Source organism: Dermacentor andersoni, chromosome 2 (assembly GCF_023375885.2).
Source record: "Dermacentor andersoni chromosome 2, qqDerAnde1_hic_scaffold, whole genome shotgun sequence".
NCBI lineage: Eukaryota > Metazoa > Arthropoda > Arachnida > Ixodida > Ixodidae > Dermacentor > Dermacentor andersoni.
Genome location: NC_092815.1, coordinates 205,573,685 through 205,591,224, shown reverse-complemented (window position 1 = coordinate 205,591,224; position 17,540 = coordinate 205,573,685). Strand labels below are relative to the sequence as shown.

Sequence of the window (17,540 nt, the reverse complement as noted above, 5' to 3'; positions counted from 1 at the left end):
ACCAAATTTTTTGTCAAGGACATAGCGTCGTTCCTGGTTCGTCTGTAAATTGTGGGGAATTGTTCGGTGCGACAACCTTTGCCCGCACTGCCGGGAAAGAACACTCTAAAAACTAGGAAGGGTATCGCAGGAGTGAAGCTGCCGGTTCACTCTTCAACGCGTCGTTTTACTCTCGCAAAATGTCGGGGAGAGTGAAATGCATTGTTCACTCTGTCACCAAGGAGAGAGTGAAATGTGCTTTTCACTCTCCCCTTCAGAGAGAGAGGGTGAAAAAACTCTTGCGACAATAGAAAAGAGAGACTCTTGCGGCAATAGAAAACAAAACGTAGCGTAATCTTCTGCTTCAACTGTAGGTGGCTGGCCCCGAACATGGCAATGTATCATTCATGCACGCTGAGCAAAGAACACATCGTTTTGCTTCTAAGAGAACAGGCCGCCGCAGTTCAAAGGAACGCGTAGCGAGCGCTCTACTTTTTCACTCGGAGTGGCTCCACCGCGCGCGCGCGCGCTCAAGATCGGGGAACAACACAGCACCGGAGAAAGCTGACCGTCCGCCGAGCAGCACAGCAGCAGCAAAGGCCAGCCAAGGGACATCGTATGTCAGCTATCTCGCGTCGCCACGAAAACACGACAGTCGTTCGTCATGCCTTGGATATAACAGCAAATCCTCCACGGTAAGTGAATTCTAACTTAGGTGCACATTGTCCGTATATGTCATGCTATCGCCAGGAAGTCGTCGCTGCGCTTAGCCGACGCGATTGACAAAGGACTAGGCATACGCGCTGTGTCTCTCGATGTCAATCGAAAAAGCCAGTCGTCGCTATAACTGCATGTGATTTTATCACTTTGTCGTTGTCCGTAAGAGCTTTAAAGATCGCAAACGCTGCCAGAACTATGGTATGTTCAATAAGACGCCAGGCGAGATGACGCTTAAAATGGTTCGCTCACCAGCCTGTGATTCCGAGCCTATGCGGAGCGTGATTAGCGTGCGTTTTGTGTGTTTGAATTTATTCAGTTTGGCAGTATACTGTGTACGGAACGCTGTTGAACTAAGGAATCACACAACAGAAGGTGTCATTTTGCTGGCAGCATGCTTTTTTTTTATAAATAAACCGCGCGCTTGACGGTGTCTTGCGCAGGGGGAATCTGCGACCACTGAAGTTACGTGCACCACCAGTGCTAGTTAGAAACTTTGCCGCAGGCATTCAGCTGCATGCTGCAAGAGGTCAGTTGAGCGCGTTATCTTGAACTTACTGAAAACGCATGAGGAATCCATGTTTTATGCTGAAAAAAGTATAAACCCCATATAAGCGATCTTGCGCGCGGCAGCTACAGGCGACGCGATGGAGATGGCTGTCGCGTTCGCTCGTCGCCTACAAGTCGTACTCCGTGCGAGCGACGATTTTGAGCGACGCCTCCCCGGTGTTGTCGGCATGAGGGCTGCAGTCACGCGTGACGCGTGCTTTAGTAATTTACGTTGATGTATTTTACTATAAAAAGTAGCATAAAATATTTCCGGAGGTCTTGCAGTACGTTCTTATCCTTGCACGTATAAAAATTGAATCATTTGCTCGTTCCGCGCGACAATCGGTAGTATTTGAGCGATGTATGTACATCCAGTTCCGGCTTCGCGCTATTGGCTAGTCGCTCATAGCACTTCTGGGCGACGAGCAACGATTTCTAGATTTCCAGAACCGAGCCATCTGTTCAAGCGACGGCCCGTTTTGTCGCTCGAAGCCGTCGCTCGTCGCCGTCGCGCACTAAATCGCTCTCACAGTGTTTATCCCTAAGGCTGAACTGTTTTTGCTCATGTTGAAATGGTGTGATTATACGTCTGGTTTTGTCTCCTGTTGCGGTTTTCGTGCACGGTGCGAAACTGAAAGGATGCTTATGTCTACGAACTCGGTGAATTGTCGAGCAGCTAGTTACGCATCGGCATCGAATATAACGGCTGCTGTGTGGAATTACAATTGCAGGGGCGCTTTGCATACGCTTATTGTTTTGGACATGCCTGTGCATTTGCTAATATGAGTTGGCGTGTCAGAGATATGTCATATGAACAGCTAAATCAGCCTTCCTCTGGGGGTTACAAGCGTAATGTGTGCATTTTGCTATAGCATGGCAGATCAAGATGTGTTTATCGCTTGAATATTTTTAGTAGAGAAATAAAATATCAAAATAAAATGTTGCTTTAATTCCGTGTTACCAGTCTGTCGTACACAGAACAATAGCTTGGTGTATGAAACTAATAACTGCGGTTTAACTGCAACTTTTACATGCCTACAAGAATTTAAAATGCTAGATTTCAAACTGCAGCAGTAGTCGGGTCTGTCAAAAATGAACTCCACTGCGCACCTCATGCATGAAAATAAGTTCATGCCTTTTAGTAAGCTTAGATGCAGGCCGCAGTGAACTTGTTAGTATTGAAATGTGGGTAAGCTTGCCATAACAAGCCTTGTTGCCCTTTTTTATAGGCACATCCATATATCCATTGAGCTGAAGGACAATATTTTCATCCCTACTGAGCATCATGTTTGCAGCTATAATCCTCAAATTATGGCTTCAGCAGTGGCACAACCAGGGATGGTGTGGGGGGGGGGGGGGGGGGCACACTGGGCACGTGCTTAGGATGTGTCACAAGTGGTGTTTGCGATACACCAGACTCATGACAGACCTATGACATCTGAAAATAACCAATATTCTATTCATTAGCAGGAGTATTCTAAGATTCATGAAAAACAAGGATGAACTGTGGTTTATTTGTTTTTTTGCTTAAATCTAAAAATTGAAGTTAGTTTAGCAGTTGACTGTTGCAGTCATTTGGATGTTTTGCATGCATTTCACTAGGAAGACTAAGAGCTAAGACTTTTTTATTGCCATGGCCTTGACTGTCTTGATGTTGTTTTGCACCATGCCCTTGTGTTGACTTTTGCATACGATATTTTTCAGGCACCCGCTTTATATAACGCAAGAAGGCAGCTGCAAGGACACGAGGATGTGAAAGAGCCAATGCAGCGCGACTTCACGTAGTGCAGAGGAGCCAATGCCAAAAAATCAAAATACATTGGCATGTTATTTGGACAAGAAAACTAGTATGTGGGTATATTGGGTGTACCATTTGACCAAATGTCAACAAAATCAAGATACAGTATGTTACACGAAGATGAAAATTGTCACGTGCTCCAGGCACTCATCTTAACATGGTATATTTATGTAAGGTCTCTGATTGGAAAGTCAAATCAAGTATGCTCTCTGGAGACAAACACATAGCAGCAAGTGTCATTGAAAAGTTAAAAATGTGTTTTAAGAAAGCTGATCAGTTCTGAGAAGTGACTGCTTTTTGTCTTGCCTCTCAACAGATATATCCATGTGATAAAAAATAGTGGTACAATGAAATTGCATATTTGCTTAGCGACATGATACATACTTGCAATGAGCACGGTGCCTGTGTTTACTATAAAAAGCAACAGCCCATGCTTGGTTAGGTTAGGCCCACTACAACATGCAGGCATGGGTGATTGGCGCTTTTTTTATTTCTGTGTCGTGAGGTTTATTGACGTGCGTATAGGTGCAGTGGCACGCAGTGTGGCTAGTACAAAAAAGGGGGGGGGGGGGGGGCAGATATATGTAGCTCACTGTACACGACACAGGGCAAAGGAAATCCGTGTTCAGCAACTATGTTAAATGCCATGTACGTAAATTTTACAACGCTACTCGTTCGAAGCGCGCACAGGTGCATATTGAAGAAAAGTTTCCAGGGTAGATAATTCGTAATTTACACTAATTTTGCTCTAACCACGAGACAAATAATTTGAATATACTGCACGGAAAAGCCTAGAGCGAATTAAATTGTGTGTCAGCTTCGTGTGTATACATATAGTCTTTCCTATGCATTAGGTTTTTTTGCGTAATGCATTAACAGTTGACAGCCTATCTTATGATGTGTACTCTGTTTACATTACAGTTGTTTATTAGTTTACTCGTTTGTTTTGCGACTGATGAAATGCCGGCATATATATATTTTCAACATTTGACATAACCCTGTATGTCTTGCAGGGACAACCCAGGACATGCATTTCTCAGCACCCAGTCAACTGCCAAAAGTGACTCAAACACAGGCCACCAGTAAGTGGACATCAGTTGCAATTTCACATTATGCAGTTGGCGGCTGCCTTGTACGGAGGCTTTTTTTTTTAATGAGATGGTGATGTCGTTCTAAAGTACATTTTGACTACAAAGGTGCGATCATGTCTCACAGAGGCATATATGGTTGCTATTTTCTGCGAGGGACGTGTTCTCGTGTTCGTGAAGCATTTGTGTTTGGCAGTATTGTCGCCCAATGAGTCGGATATAAACACTAACTCGCCACTGCCGGCAAGTAGTTGCGAGAAACGCATTATGACGCTGTAAAGTTATTTCATTAATTCGAAGGAAAGTTTTGTAGCAGGAAAAAAGGTTGCTATTCCAGGCAAACATGTCTTTTTCTCACAGGTTATTTAGCCAAACTGTGGATGCATGAAATTCGTGACTTATGAATAGATTTTAATTTATTCTTTAGTAATGCTTCTAAAAGAGACTAGAAATAGCATGTGACTACCTCTGCAATCAGCAGACCATACATTTACAGTCATAAGTGGCAGTTCCATGCAGTCTCGCACTTTATATAACCTTTCCTTTCAGCAACATTGGAACTGGTGGCTGCGTTTTCAGAAGGAGAAGTGCACTTGACACTGTATATGTATGTGTGAATTCGGTTTTCTTTGTATGTGTCGGCTCACTGACAAACAGTGCAAAAATCTGTTGTACCATGAGCCTGACGACGCCTTCTGCTGCTAGAAATGCGGCACTTCATATTTTATAGTACTGCATGACATTTAAATCAAAGCTACCACATAACATGATCAAGAAAACTAACCGCTGTTATAGCTGTTTTCCTCAAAGAACGCTTGTCCTTTATGGGCTGTGTTAATCTGAGCTCTCCACCGATGTATCAGTAGTATTATCCCTTATTGAGTGAGAGATTGGGGGCAATTAATCGTGTTAGTGTTTAAGTGGTGTCCTAATTATGTGCATTTGTTCCAACAAAGTTGTCTAGATTACTTTATTGTGTAGTGTAAAGCTTATGAAACCATCAGCAACTACTGAGTTGCTAACACGCATATGGATTTGTCACTATACAGGTGGAACTCGGGTGTACCACTGCAGTGCTGCGGAAATTGGCTTCACCAGCGGCTTTGCAACAGCTGTTTCGCAGCATGTCGGTATGTGTTAATTTATAATTATGTTGGGATGGGCTAGTATTATGGACCACTGCTACTCTGTATTGTGACAGATCCATATGATAAGGGATGTAATGGGCACAGCGAAAACCTTTGAATTTTTTACTATGGTACATAAACAGGCTCTCCTTTTCGTCACTGGAGCAGGAGAGAAGGGCATGCAGGCACTCCTGAATGTACATATATTTCAAAACATGAGAGAGACATATACACACACACACACACACACACACACACACACACACACACACACACACACACACACACACACACACACACACACACACACACACACACACACACACACACACACACACACACACACACACACACACACACACACACACACACACACACACACACACACACACACACACACACACACACACACACACACACACACACACACACACACACACACACACACACACACACACACACACACACACACACACACAATTAAACTAAAGGCAGGGACGTTCCATCTTTCATCTTGAATTGAATTGTGCAGCGCAAAAATACAACACAGACCACAGAGAAGCACGCATGTTAACAGGTTTGATACACACGTTAGTTCAACAGATTTGATACTTAAAGTGTGCTATTTTACACAAGGGGGAAGGGAAAGGGGAGAAAATCTGGAAAAAAAGGAAACGTGCCAAAAAGCATGAGAAGCATCGCGCAGCCAGGATCACCAGCAGGACATCTAAAAAGCACTCTGATAAAATTACATACAGGACAACCTTACGTATAGTTTGTTTCAATCAACTCGGATCACATGCAGCCATTACTGCAATCAAGGTGTTTCCTTATGTCATATGAGGGAATGATGTGGGCCCAAAAAACTGTTTAGAGCTGAAGGATTATGTTCCATTCTAGCCTCATTGCCTGCTTTTTTATCATATTGTTATCAGCTGCTTATGTTAGGGACAAAAAGTAAGAGTACGAACTGTTTTCCGATTCGCCATTCCACACAACATGTCTTTGTGACTATATGTACATGCAGATGATCCATAGTTGAAAAATATTCAGTACAGTAGAATCTCATTACAAGATGCACTTGGTTGTAAGAGACATCTGAAAATGGTTAGGTTGGTTTTCCGATGTTTGCCACGTTAACAATAGTGTATACAAGAGACACCTTTGTTACTAAGGATGACTTTTTAAGTATTCACTACTTCGAAGGGACACAACCCAGACACATTCACTTTGTGCACCTTGTGTGCTCCGAAGGGCGTAAAGATCACGCAATCCTTACACAAGTCAATCGCGCATGTCTCTTTTAGCATGAACCAGAAAAGGAGGGCAACGAGGACAGTGCAGGGCAGAAAGTGTCGGCAGTTGAAGCTGACGAGCGTCTAAGAGCACCTCAAAGGTACTGCGAGCAACAAGGCTTGCAAAGTGAAGTGTTTAAATTCCAGAAGTTGGGAAGGAAGCTAACACAATCTACAGTCACTAAAAAGCTGTGAATGTCTTCTTTAAAGGGCCCCTAAACCACCGAGGTTGAAATTTAGTTGCGGTGTTGCAGTTCTACACAATAAGGCAATGAACAGGTAGCCACAAGAATTTTTCGAAACGGTGCAGTAATAGTGGAGCTACGTGTGTTTGATTATCGAAAAGTAGTCCCCACTCATTTTACTCTTTCATCTGGTACACGCCATATGGACAGTATCGTCTTTTCCTTGCCTAGTACACCTCCAAATGTTACGGGACAGGCCAACACCAACGAGCTCTGTTGCTGCCGCGCTGGCCTGTCGTCCTGCGAGGGGTGGCGCTAATACAACGGAACTGTATGGTGACTCGTGTTGAAGAGCCTCATAGGGAGACCCTTCTGTTGGCGTTTCTGTTCTTTGCCCCCATTGGCTGCCCACAATGGCATCGCACGCAACGCGACGAGGAAGAAGGAGTGTGTGTATTTGCTTGCAGGCCTTGCCGGCAGTCGTACACTTTCGTTCGACCAATCGACAGCACCGGAAACTGGTGACATCATCAGAGACAGCCTGGTGACGTCAGGACAAACTGGGGGGTGCAGGATAGGTCCCGAGAGGCGCACGGGGTCATTTTCTTCATATTGTGGTGCTCTGGCAGTGCTACGCACTCTGGCATTTGGCTTCGTCGATCGTGATGGCATTCTGATTTCGATACGTGTGTTTACTTGAAATGTTCAAAAAATGTCGAGAAGTGGTTTAGGGGCTCTTTAAGCCACCCTGAGCATTTATTCCTTCAGATATATCAAAACATACTTTAGTGATGATGCATGATAAATTGATCTAGTCTGGCTCCTCAGTGTCTCAAAATTTTTGGTTTCGAGAGACATGTTTCCCGTGCCTCTTGAATATCTTCTGATGAGGCTTTACTGTAATATACACAAACAATTGTGTAACTCCTCCTGCAAGTATTATTCATTAAGCCCGGTCACTTATGTGCAAAGCTTGTGGTTAAGTCTTGATGTCCGTACTTTTTAGAGCTATGTTTATTAATTCATGCTGTTCTTATTGGTTCTTCGATACAGGAGACAATGCCTACGAAATTATTGGCCCTGATCATGAGAGCCCTCAAGGGGCAAACAACATCTCTGTTGCAGAAGTGAGCCCGATACCACTTGGAAGTTACCATGACAGATGACACGGCAGCAATAGATACAGAGACTGCCATGTCTGCTGCAGCTGCAACAGTGTACGAGGCAAGCAGCAGCGCGTCAGCATCAGCAGCAGTGTCAGAAGGAACCACACCAGGCCTGGTAGAGCAACATGTGTGCTATCACTGACTTTTTTTGTAGTGGATACAACTCATTTGCTCAACATACAAAAGCTTTTCACCACGACTGTGAGCCAGTGTTATTGTGCAGCAAGTGCAAGACTAAGTTAGGTGTTATAACACAGTACAAGCATCACTTTAATATATGCAAATGCAAACATATTACAGTTGTTGCCTCCCCAGCCAGCCCACATAGTGACAACAATGTGGAACACATGGTGGGACACACCTCTCCCCCATTACAAGATAGTAGAGACTGTCAGTGTTGTTGCTAGATTGACTGGTCTTTGTAGGCAACTAGAAGGACAACACAGGTGTCATAAGATTGTTGTTGATGTTGTTGTTGAAGAGGTAAAAAAGAAGTTTGATGCAGCTGAAGTGCCAACTGATATTGAGCAAATCAAAAGCAACCACCTGAGAAAGCAACACTATCGAAATTTGGGTATCTATGTGCCGCCAACTCTGGTAAGAATGGCATAGGACAGAAGGGTGATGAAAATCACACAGACACTGCTGTTGCATCACTGGCCACAGTGAGCAGCGACTTGTAGGGCAAGAGAGTCAACTGAAACTAACATTATGATATAGTGTCATGCTCCCATGTGACCACTTTTCAATTTATTTTGCAAGATACAGCTCAACCTCCAGAAACGAGACTGCAACTTGTCTGTAAAAAAGCTTTCACAAAAAATTATTCATAACACTATTAACATAGCAGTATCTTTTTTTTTTGTGTCGGTTCGAGGTTCCCGGCTGTCCATTAATGCAAAAATTGAGGAAAAAAAGAACATGTGTCGTACTTACACCTTTTTAACAAGTACGAGGGGGACAGAACTTTTCTAGTCATGCATCTTCATCATACTATCAAGTTTTTAAATGCCTTTTATAATTATTATTACCAGTTATATCTGAGTGCATTGTATGCATGTAGCAGGTGTAAAATCAGGTCAGTTGGATCAGATGCCTTATCTGCAAGCGAGCCCTATATTCAAGAAATTTGCATTAAAATAGTTACGTTAGAGACGCAGTCTTTCAGCACTTTATTGCCTGTGGTTTAAGCATTGCTCAATACTTTTGTGGGTGGCAATTTCAACCGGCACAGCACTGCGCTTTGCCACAGTCACATTTGTCTTCAAAGCGGTGTTTACCATTTGTGTTGATCTGTTTGTGTATGCATAGAGCAAGTTTTAATTTATATTTTTCTGCATTCTTGTGCTTGCACTAAGCTTGTATAAGGCAGTTACAAAATGTGCGTCACTATAACGAACTGTTCTGTTGAGCTTACACTTGCAAATAATCGTGTTCAGATGGCCGCACTTCTATGCGGGTGCACCGCTAGCTTTGTGTATGTTCTCATGTTTGTATAAAGCTTATATAAGCTAGTTAGAAAATGTATGTCACTAAGCATTGTGATATTCTTTAAAGAACTGCTTGGTTGGTTTTACACTTGTGAATTAGTATTGAGGCGGTGGTATTCCCATGTATGCCCACTGCTAGCTTTCTGTGTCCTCGCGTGTTTGTATTAAGTTTCTACAAGGGAGTTACAGCATGTACGTCACTAAACGCTGTGATATTTTTTAAAGAACTGCTTTGTTGGTTTTACACCTGTGAGTAATAGTACTCGGGTGGCACTAGTCATGTGTAGGTACACAGGGACCATTTGTATACATTATGCTCATGTAAAGCAGTTACAAAGTGTATGTCACTAATTACTGTGATATTTGTTGAATTGCTGTGATGGTTTTACACATGTGAATAATAGTGGTCAGGACACAGTACTTGCTGTGTATAGTTGAATTTATACACTGCCAAGACATGGGCTGTATACGTACCAAAAGAAATGTATGTCATTATGTTGTTGTGATTATTACTGTTTGGATTTTATTAAACTGTAATAAAATTGTTTCTTGTATCTATTGAGGTATGGCAATTTGTCATGCAACCAAACTGAGGACCTGCACTTGTGCATACAAATAAACAGCTAATTTAAGAGTATACTGCTCATATTCTGCTAAACCAGTTTAACAAATCTTGTACTACAATGCTGGAAAAATGACAGCTGACTCGGATGTACAGAAAAAGTTCTGCACTGGCTGAAGGACTGCCCCACACTGGAGTTTGTAATGTTGCGTTTATTGGAGTAGAACAGAAAGTGCACTTCTATTAAAAATTCGACAGTCGGTGCAGAAACATAAGGCAGACGAGCGGATGTGGCACATTTTTTTCAGGGCCCTCCATGCCTACTACTGCATTTCTAGTCTTCCTGTGCTCTGCGTATAAGCCCCTGTTCAGCCAAGGTTTTTACTCCATGACAGTTGTTCTACTGGGTTCGTAGCAATATTGAAGAAAAAAATTCAATGGTTTTCAAGGACTTTCGAGGCCCCGACACAGTAACTTCAAGGACCTCGTGCAATGTGTGTAGTAGTTTGGACAGGGAATAACTTGTTCAAGAACACCGTTAACTTTAATGCAAACAAAAGAAAACAAAACAAATTGCATTTCAGTGATTTCAAACATTTGAAAGACTGCTAATTTGCCTTTCCCCGCCCGCCACTAAACGCACACAAGGAAGCATTTCAAGAAAGCGCTCAAAGTTTTTCTGCAATAGCACAATTAACTACTTGGACCTGCAACATTTGCAGTTTTTGAATACTGTTTGGTTTGACAGTGTATGTGATGTCATCTGTTGCCTCAGCTTTTTTCACCATCAAATAAGCAATAGTCATTTCTAATTTCTTTTTATTGTGTCTGTCGATCACAATTTACTCTTCACGGCTTCTCTTCGAATGCCTCAACTGTTGAGCTTCCTGCTTCTGCTCCTCCAAGCACATTTGTCGCCGGTTCCATGTGCATAAAACTGGTATCTGCAGCTCCTTTGTAATTTCAACTTTAAGGATGTCGCTTTCCTTCTATTACCTCCAGAGACAATTTTCTGTGACATGCGAAAGAGTGTCACAGAAGGGAAAAAAAGCGCTTGGCAATGTCTGCTAAGTCTAGCCAAGTGTACAAGTTTAAGGACTTTCCAGTACTTCTAAAAATTCAAGGGTTTTCAATGCCTTGAAAATGGCATTTTAGAAATAAAGGATTTTCAAGGATCGCTACAAACCCTGGATTCTAGCACCTAAATAATTTTACAAGCTTATTTTGGCATGGAGTTAGGAAATTCATGCCTTCTAGCTAACGCTGCACTATCTCTGTACAGTGAAGCCACGAGAGCGCAACTATTTTGGAGTAAAGAAAAATACCGAAAGCTTTTAATACCACTTTTCTTTTTTTCTATGGAGCTTCGTATTGCCTAGTTAAGTTTACGAATGTGCCTGGTTTTGGCGGGCGTTTCTTCGACATTTTCTGGAAGAAGCAGATGTCTAGCCCCCGTATTCAGAAATGTATCTTAATACAAAGCTCATGCTTGACTTGATATAAACGACGCCTGGTGCGAACGTCCCCCAAGACGCTCACTGCCTTTCTTTTGGTGCGTTCACGACTTGCGTCGTTTAGATCAAGTCAAGCATGGGCTTCAAGTTGTGATGCATTTCTGCATAAAGGGGTAAGCGTGCACAATTCCGGGCAACGCACTGTGCCATTGACACTGAGAGAAAACGGGGAAAACAGAGTTAACCACTCATGCTCCTAAACTTTCGCGTACCTGTGGAGTGCGTGTATCGTGGAAGAAGAAACAGCGCAAACACAAGGACGAAAAAAAGCATCAACCACACCAGCGCTTCGTGGTGTGGCATGTTTTTGCGTCGTCCTTGTGTTGCGCTGTTTCTTCTGAAATGCTCAACCAACTAGCCGGCAAGTCCATCCTGTGCATATATAAATTGGACACACGCATGAGTGTAGATGGTCTTCGAAGCTTTTAGAACGAGCACTGCCGCAGGATACGAGCAGTGCACGCGTAACAAGTGGACACATTAGTCATATAAACATGCGTGCCAATGCATTTGACGCGCCTATCGGCATAAGCAGTCTCCAAATGCTGGAATGCATGCGCTTCAAAACGCTAACGATCCGCTGCTAATGCAGGACAACAGCTCACAGCGGACTGAACCAAACTCTAAACTAATGCACTTGAAAAGAACGCCTACACGGCAGCGTGAGGCACGTCGAAATGCCTGGTACTGGCGTCGCAGTTGCTCACCAGTATACGCGCGAATTAAATTCACATACGTGGATGGTTGGCGCAATACTTTGTATCCGCGTATTTTGGAGAACATGGACTGGAGAAGCACTCGATCATGAGCTGAACGGCACATTTGTTATTTTCCTGCGGTGACGACAAGCCGTGAATAGTTCTCACGTTGTCGTCTACGTTGTCTTCCTTCGTTAGTCGTAGCAAGGAATGGAAATGACGCAAACGCACACGTATTCCAGTACACAACAGCACAGCACACTGCAGAGAAACCCCACCCACCAGAGCCGATTCATCAAATACGTTTGGTATATATATAACCTCTAAAAGAACACGACTGGGCGTGGCGGCGCTGTGGTGTAATGGTTATGATGTGTGTTTTGAATTGTACAAATGCGAGTGTACGCGGGTTCGAATTCACGTGATGTATGGAGCATTGTGATTCTTGATAAGTATGCGATTCCCTTGACAATTTTATTCTAATTAGATTGTGTGACTCCTGATTGTGAAATTTGCGAAGATATTTGCAGATTGAGTGTTAATTCGTTTTTTTCTCTCCTCAGTGGCGTTCGTGACGCATACGCATAGGCCGCTTCAGAGCAGTCACGCCTCACGGTAGACAGCAAATAGCCAGGAAAAAATGACTTTAAAATCCTGCATAACTTTGCTCACGCCTATTCTGAAGGCCGCTTGGAATCGGGCCAGTGTCTCTGAGGAGCCGCCTAGGGAACAGTATATCAGCGGCCCTAATTTGATCTGATTTCCTGCCTGCATGCGTGACCAGGACTTGGCTAAGAGGGTATTGGGAAGAGTACAAGCACTATGTTTCGGGGTGTAGAAGTACTCGGTCTGGCGGTGTACTATTAACCCTGCGGGGAGAGTATTAGCACTCTGCGGAAGAGTACTAGCACTCCCTGTGGGAAGAGTATTATCACTCTGCGGAAGAGTACTAGCAATCCCTTGCGGTGGAGTAACAAAACTCTGTCAGGAGGAGTTGACCTACTCTCTCTCAGAGAGGGTCGATCTACTCTCGAAAAGAGAGTGAAATATGGGACAAGCAGCTACTCCCTCAAAGAGAGTGCCCGGCACTCCCTTAGTTTTTAGAGTGAAGGAAAGATGGTCGTGACCACCTGAGACAGTAGTGATTAGCTCTGCTGTGCGGTGCGCTTTCGTCCTCGGCGGTCACTTGTGGACCCGACACTGACCGGCAGTTGCGCGTGGCTCGCAGCGGCGGCCAAAAGCGGCGCGTGTCCCTGGCCGTGGCGCTGATCCACTCGCCGCCCTTCCTGATCCTGGACGAACCCACGGTGGGACTGGACCCGGTGCTGCGAGACGCTATCTGGCGCTACTTTGTGGTGCTGTCGCGCGAGCAGGCCACCACCATCGTGGTCACCACGCACTTCATCGAGGAGATCGCCGACGCCGCTCTCGTGAGCGTTCTTTTGCATTTGTACTCGCCTGTGAGACACTGCAGAACGAGGCCAAGGCGTTCGCAGTGTCCCTACGTGAATGCGAGCATCGGAGGAGCTTGCCGTCTTCGAAAGCAACCTTCGCGCATCGTCTCACTTGAGATACTGCGTCTTGTATGCTTAGCAACAGCTCGCAAACCCGGCGCAAACACAGGGAACTGTTCTTTGCATCCTGGAATATCTAGAGCTCGCACACTTACATTCAGAGTTGGACTCTGCAAAGTCATTTGACAGCGAAGTTCTTTGAATATTCACCTGGTCGACGGCTGCTGCCTGTTCTAGTAGGGCCTTGTCGGGCCACTCCCGACGCAGTTGACCACGCTGCCTTCAACCTATCGAACACGAGTGCTTGCGATGTGAAAACAGGGAGATAATGAACGAGGAAGGTACGCCTTCTTGAAGAAATCGTTACTCAGCAAGGTTCCTGGTACAAAATCTTGTCTGACCGTTTCTGACCAGGAACCTCATAAAAAAAGCGATAGCATTTGCACTAAACAGCAGAACTGAAAAAGAATGCCTGCGCAAGAAGCATGTTGTTCCAGATGACCACAGTTTCAACAGCCATTTCAAAAAGTGACCGGTAGATATGGTGTTCCCGTTGTTTCTTTTTTACTTTTTTCTCCCTGAAGAACTCGTACGAATGCCTCGACCTGTCAAGTGTGCTTTCAATAAAGAAGCGCGCGCAAAAAAAAGAAAAAAAGAAAAAAAGAACGCTATACGCGTTTTGTTCACTACAAAACTGCACGGTACGTCCTCAGTCAGAAAAATCTCTTAGGCCAGAATTGTTCGTAATATCAAATTCCTCCCGATCTTGAAGCTGGACGTAATGTTTGCGAAGGCAACCAGCCAATGACAGAGCACGTACCAGCAATAAATCCCTTTGTGAATTCGCCCTTTTACAGCGCATTTCGCTAATCTGTGGCAAGTGCTGCTCCGGTCAAACAGTCAAGTGCACCAACTACCGCACAGGAAGCACCGCGCAACACTGTAGTACTGTCCTTGTATATGCCCCCAAAAGTGAGGCAGAGTTGCGCAAAGGTCCCCCATTTCGTTTTAAAACCGCGTGATAAGGTCACCCCTCGCACTCGCAGGAGCCAAACTTAGCATTGCGGCAATAAAGCCTAAACGCCGTTCTATTTCTTTTCAGTGTGTAAAGGTACGTCGGACGTACGCGCGAATACTTATTAATGATACGCCGGACGTTTCTGTAAGGTCGCTCTGATTGTTCGTGTGCTTAAGTGTCACGAATCGGGCCACGTGCGGTGTGTATAGAGAGGGGGTTCACTCCCCCCCCCATGTCAGCGGGGCAACCGTTTCTGTATTATGTGGGGTCACGGACCGCGCGGTTTTCGGTGACGCGTCGCGGCAGAGGCCAGGCGGGCGAGTGCCGATTCCGGGAAGTCGGTATTGTGCGCAAGGGGTTGGCAGTCTGCCGACGGTCGCACGAGTCTGCACAGTCCTGCCTGGAAAGGGACCGCTGTACGCGGTATCGTGGGTCTGCCGCCCGAGTGCCTGACTAATTGGAGGCGCCGGCGAGGTTAAGAAGGGCTTAACAAACTTGACCCCGTGCCGCATATACGGAGAAGGAATCTATTCTTCTACGCGTCCGGAACGAAATCGCCAGCCGTGTTGTTGGGTGCGACTGCCTGTGGGGTGTCGAAGGTCAGCTTACAGTGCACGCTGTAGGGGTGCGGTGTACACGTGAAGAGTGCATTCGGACGGCGGCGTCTTGTAAACACGCACTCGGAGAACTTTGTCTTGTAGACAATAAGTTTGAAGGACAAGTAGGGCCATCCGTCTCCCACACGACCAAACTTTGAGTACAGCGGCACTACGTGGTGTCGATGCCCCTGCTTCCGAGACATTTGCGGCCTAGACGCCGTTGGGATTTGAGGCGGTCTAGCGATAACTTGTTCGGGCCTGGCGTGTTTTGCTGAGCCCGTCACTAACTAAGTAGAAACGAGAGGGCAACGGAGTTTTGGGGAAAAAGGAAAAGAGCTTTGTTTTCCAATATGTTTATTTTTAAGAGTAAGCCCATCCCTCTGGGTTGTGGCTTAACAAACGGTTGACTCTGATTGGCAACTGAACCTGTGGGACGGGCCAACGGCCCTACCGCCTTTTTTTTCTTTGTATATTTGGGCTATAAAAATCGGGACGACATGCTGTCCCTCAGACTTGGCTGAAATCAGGATTGCTGATAGATCAGTGAGCCTCCGTACTATGTACGTTAAAACGAGTCTGGGCTCTAACAGTCATTGAGACAGTCGATGAGTGAGACTTTGTTTCTCAATTATTCATGTTTGTAATGTATTTGTTTTACCTGCCATGTATATAGAAAAGTTCAACTATAAATATTTCTTGTACATCTGATCTGCATCATTTCCTGCCTGCGTTTGATCAACAACTGCCGATCATCGTCCGAGAAGCTTCAAGTTCCAGCGGTGAAGCGAGGACAGAGAACGAACGAAACTTTACTGTTTCCATTTGAACTTTCTAAAGATACGGCGGATTCTTATGGACATATCTCTTCTGCAAAGGCGCATCCAGTGACGATTCGCACTACCTCCAGAGTACAGAAGTTTGAATGTGTACATACATATGCTACCGTAATCATAGGTGGGATTCTGCGCAACCAAGAGAGGAATCCACGCACCGTAGCTCATTTCGATGGCAATTACAGTCAGCGTGGCTGAGTGCTCAGCATTCGAACCAATGAGGCGTTTGGAAGTCGCTCTATGGGTTAAATACTGTCACGTGGTAGTGACGGTAAAGAACACAGTAGCAGTACTGTGAAAGATAAAGCTAACCTTTATTGGGCGAACCTGTGCCCACAAGAACAGGCTACACTTAAAGCACAAACGATAGCGGCGAACACAGCCGGCGATCGTCAAAAATCTGATCAGCGGGTCAAGCGCGGCTGCTTTTATACATATGTCGTCGAATGTTCCAGAGTAATCGCTGGAACCCGCGTATTTTCCACAAAGTTCTACACTATTCGCGTTGAGTATACATGCAATCACCTTACACAAGGTTCGGTGAAAGGCAGTGGATGGAACCATCGATAACATTCCAGAAACTTCCGATACATGCAGGCGCGTCCTGCGCTGTGCGATAACATCTGTTAGGTGGTGACAAGCGGTCATGCGGAATAGATAAACAAGTATTCATGTCAATATCCTCCTCTTAAAAAAGCATCGACCCGATGCTGCAAACAAACGAAAGTGATAAACAAAAACACCCATAGCAAAGAAACAACAAATAAGGAAGTTCGTCAGCGTGCGTAAAAGGGCTGTGAATGCGAAATGCCGTCTGGCACGACTTTATAGTCTAGTGCGCCAATACGTCGGATGACCTTGTAGGGTCCGAAATAGCGTCGCAATAGTTTCTCACAGAGTCCTCGTCGGCGTATCGGGTTGCAAACCCAAACACAGTCGCCGGGTTTGGGTTTGCACCCAAACCCGGCGTATCGGAGACTGTAGTGTCGGCTGTCGGTACGCTGCTGGTTTTTGATCCTTAGGCTGGCGAGCTGTCGGGCTTCTTCGGCGCGCTGGAGATAGGTAGCGACGTCAAGATTCTCCTTGTCAGTGACGTGCGGCAGCATGGCGTCGAGCGTTGTTGTCGGGTTCCTGCCGTAAACTAGCTTGAACGGCGTGATCTGCGTTGTTTTTTGCACCGCCGTGTTGTAAGCGAATGTTACGTACGGCAGGGCGGCATCCCAGGTCTTGTGTTCGACGTCGACGTACATTGCTAGCATGTCGGCGAGGGTCTTCTTCAGCCACTCCGTCAGACCATTCGTCTGTGGGTGGTAGGCCGTTGTCCTCCTGGGCCTTGTCTGACTGTATTGCAGAATGGCTTGGGTGAGCTCCGCTGTAAAGGCCGTTCCTCTGTCGGTGATAAGGACTT

At 45.2% G+C, this 17,540-nt stretch overlaps 2 long non-coding RNA genes across 2 annotated transcripts; both read left to right on the top strand.

Moving 5' to 3' along the window:
- Positions 1–566: 566 nt before the first annotated feature.
- On the top strand, positions 567–4,448 carry LOC129387157 (uncharacterized). Its single transcript, XR_008614448.2, has 3 exons — positions 567–674; positions 2,950–3,092; positions 4,057–4,448. It is a non-coding gene; the product is annotated as an uncharacterized lncRNA (long non-coding RNA).
- Positions 4,449–4,879: 431 nt separating this feature from the next.
- Positions 4,880–9,939, top strand: LOC126540217 (uncharacterized). The gene is made up of 2 exons (XR_007601487.3): positions 4,880–5,261; positions 7,792–9,939. It is a non-coding gene; the product is annotated as an uncharacterized lncRNA (long non-coding RNA).
- The last annotated feature ends 7,601 nt before the right edge of the window (positions 9,940–17,540 follow it).